The sequence below is a fragment of the Magallana gigas genome, chromosome 5, assembly GCF_963853765.1.
Source record: "Magallana gigas chromosome 5, xbMagGiga1.1, whole genome shotgun sequence".
Classification (NCBI taxonomy): domain Eukaryota; kingdom Metazoa; phylum Mollusca; class Bivalvia; order Ostreida; family Ostreidae; genus Magallana; species Magallana gigas.
Genome location: NC_088857.1, coordinates 9226859 through 9237781, shown reverse-complemented (window position 1 = coordinate 9237781; position 10923 = coordinate 9226859). Strand labels below are relative to the sequence as shown.

Genomic DNA, 10923 nt, shown 5'->3' with positions numbered 1-10923 from the left:
ATTTCTTTAAAATACAGATTCTGTGATAAAGCACCAGTATCAGCAGAAGTAAATAAACATGATTGTAGAAGAAATTGGGAAAAATCCTCAAAGGCAATGGAACCAGATATGGCTTTAGAAATGTTGCATGACTTAAAAGCGCGTGACTTCCATGTAAAACATCTTATAATGGATAATGACTCAACAACCTTAGCCAAGGCAAAAATGTCTTTTGATCCAAATATCCAAAAAATTTCGGATTTTAATCATACAAAAAAAAATCTGGCAAGTAAACTCTATGACATCAAAAAGGAGAAAAAGTATCCTCTTCTAGGTCCAAAATCCATTCAACATTTACTACAGGACCCAGAAAATTATAAACCCATAAATTTACCATATGGAAAATATCTTTCTGGAGTGGATTTACTCAAAGATTTACAGCATCTGTTCAGTGATTTAGCAAAAAATGCAAGTAAACTTTCCAATATTGGAAGCACTCAGGCAAATGAAAACTTCAACAAAATAGTTGCCTGCAAAAATCCCAAAGCATTATATTACAGTGGATCTGAGAGCACATCCTTTAGAGTAGCAGCTGCTGTTGCACATAAGAATATTGGACATCTGACAATTGGAAAGGTATATCAGATGTTACATAGAATAATTATATAATACTATAGTATCTATCATAATAACAGCTAGTTACAAAATAAGAAATGTATGCATGTAATACGTATATGAAATGTAATTATTGCTCTCTGTATATTTAATTTTATTTTTCATCAGGTTTACGATACTTTGATGCTCTCGCCAGGGATGCACACAAATGTACATGAAAGGAGGGTTTATCGAAAGAGAGAAAAAGAAAAATTGCGACAAAGCACTGTTGAGTGCAAGAGACGAAGACATGAACTAAAGAAATTGAAAATCAAGCCAAGTAAGTTGAATTGTTCTTATTTTTTCTTGTTAAGTGTAAAGATTTAATTTCTTTTTACAATCAATTAACATTGTTATATTTCAAACGATCCATTAGCAATGTCAAATTAACTCACATTGTAAAATTTTATCAATAGATATCAACTTCAGAAATAAAAGAAGGGAAAACCTATGAATCAGGTGTTGGATTGTCTTGTGCTGATGCTGTAATAGAAGAAATCCCAGATTGCACCCCTGCTTCCAAACCTGTTTCAGTGCCTACCCATACAGACTCAAACCTTCTTTATTTTGACTTGGAAACAACTGGACTAGGTTTGAACAATCATTTGTTTTAACACTGGAAATGACATTTCATGAATGAATCATGCAGACATATTTTACTTATTATTATATGTTCACTGCATTAAAATAATACATGTATTTTATTGTTATTGGGCACTTACAGTAAAACAAAATTTTATCAGCACATGTGAACAGTTTGCTTTAAGTAACATTGGTTTTTTTACATTATTTATTGTTAAAATTTAATTCAAGGAAGCATAGCTCATATACTACATTTTAATTAATTTATTTCATAGGTACATCAGCAGAAATAACACAGCTTGCTTGCATATTTGAAGAAGAAACCTTTAATAGGTACGTTCTTCCCAAATCCCCCATTTCTGCCAAAGCAACCGCAGTTACAGGTCTCCATGTTGCCAGTGGACAATTGTTTTACCAACAAACAAAAGTGAACTCAGTTGACATTCAGACTTGTTTGACAGAGTTTAATATATGTCTGAAAATTTTTCCAAATCCTATCCTAGTTTGTCATAACGGAAAGGTATTTGATTCTGTAATTCTAATGAGATCTGTTATGCAGTATCCAGAGAGTGGACTAAAATCAACAATTGCTGGATTTGTTGACAGTCTTCATGTATTTAGAGAAATATTGCCAGAACAACACTCCTATAAACTACAGACACTGGTACAAGATACTATGGGACTGGTTTTCAATGCCCATTCAGCATTGGAGGATGTTAAGGCCTTACAATCGTTGGTTCTACATCATAAAGTTTCATATGAAATTATGCTGAAGCACAGTTTTGGTGTAGACTTTATTATTTCCTCCATTGAGAGCAAGAGTATAACTAATGAATTGATTGCTACACTAGCTCCCCTCTCTTCATGCATATCTCTCTACATGCTTAAAAAAATTGCCTTGTCTGGACTGTCTTATGACCATCTTAGACTTGCTATTGAAAGGGGTGGTGCTGATGGTTTAAAGATGGTTTTAGGAGAAAAGACTGAGCAGGGCACTGTTAGGGTAACAAAAAACAAAACTATAGTTGGAAAAACTTATGATCACTTTTGCTAAACTTACTTTGATAGTTAAGGCTTGTTCTGAACATTGATTTTAATAATATATGTAGAATTTATTAATGTATACATATTTTTTAATTTGTTCCATAAATTTTTAGATGTATTATACAATTGCAGATTTTAACATGTTTAGTGACATCGTTGAGGAAAAACACACTATTTGTAAGTATGTCGATCGTGTTGGTTTGAAAAGCTTGTGTTACTATAGCGTATCAACTTGATGTTCATCATGTAAGTATTATGTGTGGTGTACTGTTTGTGTTCTTTGTGTCTGTGTCTGTAGTACATGTAGTTGCATGCAAGCTTTTTAAATATAAAATATATATCAGTATTATTATAATTCCTATTTTTCTTTTGTATTGTCCTTTTTTCTGTTGTATTGTCCATTGCATGCATTTGTGTGTAAATTTATGTGAGTTTTTTTTTTAGAATAAAATTAATAATTTATTAACTCATATTATTGATCCTTCATTGTACAATAGTTTGCAAAGAGTACTTGCTGAAATATGTAAGTAAATTTCTTTTAATGTGTGAAGGATATATATATATATATATATATATATATATATATATATATATATATATATATATATATATATATATATATATATATATATATATTGTTTTCTTTTCTATTTTCTATTACAATCAAAAGGTTTAATTTCTAAATTCAATTACCAGTAATTTTCAGTCATGTACTTTTGATTTATATTCTAATAATTAAACAAAAAATGCAGCAAATTTACATCATTTCAAACAAAGTATTGAAAATAGTATGTTTTAGACATGAAAAAGTCCCATGGTGATTCAGTCCGTAGAATTAGGAAAGATAACTCTTACAAGTGGATCTTTCATACCATATTATTTTTTGAAAAATTATTTCAATTATTTGTAACATTTTTCATTCAATTTTTCATATTGTATTCATTTTGTTACACTTCTTTACTATTTTTAACAAAATTTCTAAATTATTCATTCACAGATTAAGAAGATACGAACATTGATTGTTTTGAGGAAAAACACAAATAATTTTAATAAAAATATATTTGAATGATATGAGGTGTTGTATTTTTTTTAAGTGTCTTAGGAAATGATCTATCTTTTGAAACAATTACTTCTTCTATTTTATTGACTATGTACTGGAAATATTTTTAGAATGAAAATCACAAAAAACATTAAAAAACTATTTTAAAATACTTAAGATATTACTATCATCACATGGATATTTGATATCTGTCTAACTATTGGTACTGTAATGAAAAATGAAATAACATTTTGGTGTAGTGAAGTACCTTAAATGGATAAGTACCATTCGTATGGGGTCTTTTGGCTATATGTTGGGTATGAAACTAATTACACCAGACTTTGTCCAACCAAAACGGATAGCAAATGGATAAGAACCATACGTATTGGGTCTTAGGGTTCCATGTTGTAGTAAGCAGCGATCAGACGACTATTGACATTGCAGTCTGAGAGCTGGTATTATTCACCACATAACATATCTAAAGTTTACCGAAATGATCATAAGGTTACCTGTTATTCTGTTAATCCGGAGTTGTTTTTTATGTTTTTGTTGTTGTGCTTTTTTTTAATTAATATTATTTTTTTTTTAAATTGTAAACCTTTATTAAGGTCTTCCGTTTCCAACGGAAGACCTTATTGTTTTCGTACTGTTTCTTATTATTATTAAGGTCTTCCGTTTCCAGCGGAAGACCTTATTGTTTTCGTACTGTTTCTTATTAAGGTCTTCCGTTTCCAGCGGAAGACCTTATTGTTTTCGTACTGTTTCTTATTAAGGTCTTCCGTTTCCAACGGAAGACCTTATTGTTTTCGTACTGTTTCTTATTATTATTTATTATTATTATTATTTTTTTCCAAATTTTGTGCACGAGATTTCTCGGAATCTATTCGACCGATCTCAACCATTTTTTCACAGATGTTAGGGCGTGATCTAAACTTAATACATTTTTCTTAATTTTTTCGTAGTCACTTCCGGTACCGAATTGTCGGCCATTTTGTAATTTTTGACGACCCATTTTGTGCAGCTATAAACTCGAAAACCATAAGAGATATGAATATCAAATTTTCAGGATAGATAGACGATAGTTTGAAGTTGTGCAGCATGTAGTTGTTTAATGCCTGTTGCGCCATTTCTTGGAGCTCGCCTGGGCACGAAAATTGGGTACGAATTTTAATTCAAAATTTTCACACGTTTTGATTTATATCTTTTTATCAGTTGATATTTTGTTTAGACATATATAACAAAAGTGGTAGATAATCAAAAGGTCTTTCCAACAAAATCAAGAAAAAGGGGCTGGCCCCTTTATTTAGGGGCCAAGACACTCTTAAACTCTATTACAAATAACTTAAAAACGATAAAGATTTTGTAATGCATTATAGAAGCAAAGTTGTTGATCGTACCAATATCTATTAGAAAAAATTATTGCCACGCCCATTTATTACGTAATTAGGGATTTTTAGGGGCCAGAGTACTTAAACTTTGACGCAATATAACTAGAGAAGTAGACATATTTTGTTAGACATCATAGAAGAGAAAATGTTTGAATTTATGATTTAAATCGATTCCACTTATGAAAACACGAATTTCCGCCCCATTAAGGATCTAGAGGGCTGGCCCCTAAAATATTCAAACATTTGTATCTCAAAAATGAACAACAATTTTAAATAGATGTCATAACAAAAAATGTTAGAATTTGTGAGACCTTTCGATCGAATTTAAGAAAAAGGGGCTGGCCCCTTAAATTAGGGGTCAAGACACTCGTAAACTCTATTACAGATATCTTAAAATGATAAAGATTTTGTAATGCATTATAGAAGCAAAGTTGTTGATCGTACCAATATCTATTAGAAAAAATCATTGCCACGCCCATTTATTACGTAATTAGGGATTTTTAGGGGCCAGAGTACTTAAACTTTGACGCAATATAACTAAAGAAGTAGAAATATTTTGTTAGACATCATAGAAGAGAAAATGTTTGAATTTATGATTTAAATCGATTCCATCAATCAAAATACTAAAGTCTGTCCCCACTAAGGATCTAGAGGGCTGGCCCCTAAAATATTCAAACATTTGTATCTCAAAAATGAACAACAATTTTAAATAGATGTCAGAACAAAAAATGTTAGAATTTGTGAGACCTTTCGATTGAATTTAAGAAAAAGGGGCTGGCTCCTTAAATTAGGGGCCAAGACAGTCATAAACTCTATTACAAATAACTTAAAAACGATAAAGATTTTGTAAAGCATTATAGAAGCAAAGTTGTTCATTGTACCAATATCTATTAGAAAAAATCATTGCCACGCCCATTTATTACGTAATTAGGGATTTTTAGGGGCCAAAGTACTTAAACTTTGACGAAAAATAACTAGAGAAGTATACATATTTTGTTAGACATCATAGAAGAGAAAATGTTTGAAAAAATGATTTAAATTGATTCCCCTTATCAAAACACAATTTTCTGTCCCCATTAAGGATCTAGAGGGCTGGCCCCTAAAATATTCAATCATTTGTATCTCAAAAGTGATCAACAATTTTAGATGGATGTAAGAACAAAAAATGTTAGTATTCATGAGACCTTTCGTATAAAATCAAGAAAAAGGGGCTGGACCCTTAAATTAGGGGCCAATAGACTCCTAAACTCTATTACTCATACCTTAAAAATGATCAAGATTTTGGAATGCATTATAGAAGCAAAGTTGTGGATAGCAGCAATATCTGTTTGTAAAACTCATTTTCAAACCCATTGATGACGTAATTAGAGATTTTAGGGGACTAAAATCTTAAATCTTTAATGTGCTGTATGTTAAAAAGCAAAACTCTTTGTTAAGCATTTTAAAGGATATTGACAATCGTATACATTATCTAAAAGGAGGTGGTTGAGGAAGAATTCTGAAATTTCATTGATATTTTAATCGAATCGTTTAAAAAATTGAACGGAAGACCTACTCGTTACTCGTAACGAGATCGTATCTAGTTATTATTATTTTTTTCCACAAATTTTGTGCACGCGATATCTCATAAACTCTTCGGCCGATTTCCACCATTTTTTCACAGATGATTGCCAATGGTCATAATTCTAGAGGTTTTTTGAAATTTTGAAATCGTCACTTCCGGTTCCGATTTACGGCCGATTTTGTAAGTTTTTACGACCCATTTTGTGCAGACATAAACTCAGAGACTATCAGAGATATAAGTATGAACTTTTCAGGATAGGTAGACCATAGATTGTAGTTGTGCACAAAGTAGTTTTTTGGCGCCAGTGGCGCCATTCCTTTGAGCTCGCCTAGGCTCGAAAATTAAGTACGAATTTTGCATCAAATTTTTCATACAATTTGATCTGTATCTTTTTATCAGTTACTATTTTGATAAGACATATATAACAAAAGTAGTAGATAATCAAACGTTCTTCCCAACGAAATCAAGAAAAAGGGGCTGGCCCCTTTATTTAGGGGCCAAGACACCTGTTAACTCTAATACAAATAACTTAAAAACGATTAAGATTTTGTAATGCTTTATAGAAGCAAAGTTGTTGATCGTCACAATATCTGTCAAGAAAAATTATTGCCACGCCCATTTGTTACGTAATTAAGGATTTTTAGGGGCCAAAGTACTTAAACTTTGACGCAATATATCTAGAGAAGGAGACTTATTTTGTTAAGTATTGTAGAAGAGAAATTGCTTGCATTGATGATTCTCATCGATTCCATCAATCAAAATACCAATGTCTGTCCCCATTAGGGATCTAGAGGGCTGGCCCCTTAAATATTCAAACATTTGTATCTCAAAAATGATAAGCAATTTTAAATAGGTGTAAGAACAAAAAATGTTAGAATTTGTAAGACCTTTCGATTGAATTCAAGAAAAAGGGGCTGGCCCCTTAAATTAGGGGCCAAGAGACTCGTAAACTCTATTACAGATAACTTAAAAATGATAAAGATTTTGTAATGCATTATAGAAGCATAGTTGTTGATCGTTACAATATCTATCAGGAAAAATCATTGCCACGCCAATTTATTACGTAATTAGGGATTTTTAGGGGCCAAAGTCCTTAAACTTTGACGCAATAAATCTAGAAAAGGAAACATATTTTGTTAAGCATCGTAAAAGAGAAAATGTTTGCATTAATCAATTTAATCGATTCCATTAATCAAAACACCAATGTCTGTCCCCATTAAGGATCTAGAGGGCTGGCCCCTAAAATATTCAATCATTTGTATCTAAAAAATTAACAACAATTCTAGATAAGTGTAAGAACAAAAAATGTTAGTAGTCGTTGGACCTTTTTAATGAACTCAAGGAAAAAGGGCTGGCCCCTTAAATTAGGGACCTAGACACTCGTAAAGTCTATTATACATATCTTAAAAACGATCAAGATTTTGTAATGCATTATAGAAACAAAGTTGTTGGTCGTAACAATATCAGTTTGTAAAACTCATTTCCAAACCAATTGATGACGTAATTAGAGATTTTAGGGGACTAAAATCTTAAACCTTAAATATGCTGTATGTGAAAAAGCAAAACTCTTTGTTAAGCATTTCAAGGGATATTGGCAATGGTATGCATTTTCTGAGAGGGAGTGGTTAAGAGGGGAATTCTAAATTTTCATTGATATTTTAATCTTATCGTTTAAAAATTGAACGGAAGACCTACTCGTTACTCGTAACGAGATCTTATCTAGTTAAGGTCTTCCGTTTCCAACGGAAGACCTTATAGTTTTCGTACGATTTCTTATTAAGGTCTTCCGTTTCCAACGGAAGACCTTATAGTTTTCGTACTGTTTCTTATTAAGGTCTTCCGTTTCCAACGGAAGACCTTATAGTTTTCGTACGATTTCTTATTATTATTATTATTATTTTTTTCCACAAATTTTGTGCACGAGATTTCTCGAAAACTATTCGACCGATTTCGACCATTTTTTCAGAGAAGATGAGTCTTGATGTAAACTTCATACGTTTTTGAGATTTTTCCTGTCGGCACTTCCGGTACCGATTTATCGGCCATTTTGTACATTTTTACGACCTATTTTGTGCAGAGCTGATCTCAGAAACTATCAGAGATATGACTATGAAATTTTCAGGATAGGTAGTCTATAGTCTGAAGTTGTGCACTATTATTTTGTTTTACGCCAGTGGCGCCATTTTTTGGAGCTCGCCGAGGCACGAAAATTGGGTACGAATTTTCATTCAAATTCTTCATACGTTCTCATCTGTATCTTTTTATCAGTTGATATTTTGTTAAGACATATAACAAAAATAGTAGATAATTAAACGTTCTTTCCAACAAAATCAAGAAAAAGGGGCTGGCCCCTTAAATTAGGGGCCAAGACACTCGTAAACTCTATTGCAAATAACTTAAAAACGATCAAAATTTTGTAATGCAATATAGAAGCAAAGTTGTTGATTGTAGCAATATTTATCAGGTAAAATCATTTTCACACCCATTTATGACGTAATTAGGGATTTTAAGGGGCCAAAGTACTTAAACTTTGATGCAATATATCTAGAGAAGGAGACATATTTTGTTAGGCAATGTAGAAAAGAAAATGTTTGCATTGATGATTCTAATCAATTCCACTAATCAAAACTCCAAAGTCTGTCCCCATTAAGGATCTATAGGGCTGGCCCCTAAAATATTCAATCATTTGTATCTCAAAAATGAACAACAATTTTAGATGGGTGTAAGAACATAAAATGTTAGTATTCGTGAGAACTTTCGATTGAACTCAAGAAAAAGGGGCTGGCCCCTTAAATGAGGAGCCAAGACACTCGTAAACTATATTACAGATAACTTGAAAACAAGCAAGATTTCAAATATCTTTGGTACTTAGCCTATTTTACAAAATTGATACCAGCGAGATTTTAGTCACTGTAAGTGATTGAGACACAAACTTTTATAAATGATAGACAATCGATTGAAGATATATTTAACGAGTTTTCTTTTGTCAACCGTCACTTCCGGTACTCACCAGAAGAGTTCAAACAATTCATTTTTTTCACAAGTTTAACTGATTATCTTTGGTGTTTCATCTGCTATGATTAACAGTAGTGTACACTAAACATATGTATAAAAAACCCTAGCTTTTATTTTCATAAACCTCTTTTGTTCGTCCGTTTTCGGTCTCGAGACAAAAAACCTAGATTCACCAAGATCGCAGATTTGGCAGAGAATATCGATATTTCATCGTATCATATGAAAACAAAATCGGACGGAAGACCTACTCGTTACTCGTAACGAGATCTAGTTATTATTATTATTATTTTTTTTTCCAAATTTTGTGCACGCGATTTCTCGAAAACTATTCGACCGATTTTCAACATTTTTTCACAGATGGTGAGTCATCATCTGAATTTTATATGTTTTTGAAATTTTTGTTGTCGTCACTTCCGGTACCGATTTATCGACCATTTTGTAGTTTTTTACGACCTATTTTGTGCAGAGCTGATCTCAGAAACTATCAGAGATATGACTATGAAATTTTCCAGATAGGTAGTCTATAGTCTGAAGTTGTGCACTATTATTTTGTTTCACGCCAGTGGCGCCATTTCTTGGAGCTCGCCTTGGCACGAAAATTGAGTACGAATTTTCATTCAAAAATTTCAAACGTTTTGATCTGTGTCTTTTTATCAGTTGATATTTTGTTAAAATATATATAACAAAAGTGGTAGATAATCATAAGTTCTTTCCAACAAAATCAAGAAAAAGGGGCTGGCCCCTTTTTTTAGGGGCCAAGGCACTCGTAAACTCTATTACATATAACTTAATAACGATAAAGATTTTGTAATGCATTGTAGAAGCAAAGTTGTTGATCGTACCAATATCTATAAGAAAAAATTATTGCCACGCCCATTTATTACGTAATACGGGATTTTTAGGGGCCAAAGTACTTAAACTTTGACGAAAAATAGCTAGAGAAGTATACATATTTTGTTACATCATAGAAGAGAAAATGTTTGAATAAATGATTTAAATTAATTCCGCTGATCAAAACACGAATTTCTGTCCCCATTAAGGATCTAGAGGGCTGGCCCCTAAAATATTCAATCATTTGTATCTCAAAAATGAACAAACAATTTTACATGGGTGTAAGAACAAAAAATGTTTGTATTCTCAAGACCTTTTCAAAGAAATCAAGAAAAAGGGGCTGGCCCCTTTTTTTAGGGTCCAAGGCACTCGTTAACTCTATTACAAATAACTTAAAAACGATAAAGATTTTGTAATGCATTATAGAAGCAAAGTTGTTGATCGTACCAATATCTATAAGAAAAAATTATTGCCACGCCCATTTATTACGTAATTAGGGATTTTTAGGGGCCAAAGTACTGAAACATTGACGAAAAATAACTAGAGAAGTATACATATTTTGTTAGACATCAAAGAAGAGAAAATGTTTGATTAAATGATTTAAATTGATTCTACTTATCAAAATACGAATTTCTGTCCCCATTAAGGATCTAGAGGGCTGGCCCCTAAAATATTCAATCATTTGTATCTCAGAAGTAAACATCAATTTCAGATGGATGTAAGAACCAAAAATGTTAGTATTCATGAGACCTTTCGTATAAAACCAAGAAAAAGGGGCTGGCCCCTTAATTTAGGGACCAATAGACTCCTAAACTCTATTACTCATA

General features: G+C 32.0%; 1 long non-coding RNA gene across 1 annotated transcript; it reads left to right on the top strand.

Annotated features, from left to right (window-relative positions):
• Positions 1-342: 342 nt before the first annotated feature.
• LOC117685563 (uncharacterized) lies at positions 343-2686 on the top strand. Its single transcript, XR_010714205.1, has 5 exons — positions 343-615; positions 763-913; positions 1050-1224; positions 1491-1548; positions 2392-2686. It is a non-coding gene; the product is annotated as an uncharacterized lncRNA (long non-coding RNA).
• Positions 2687-10923: the final 8237 nt, after the last annotated feature.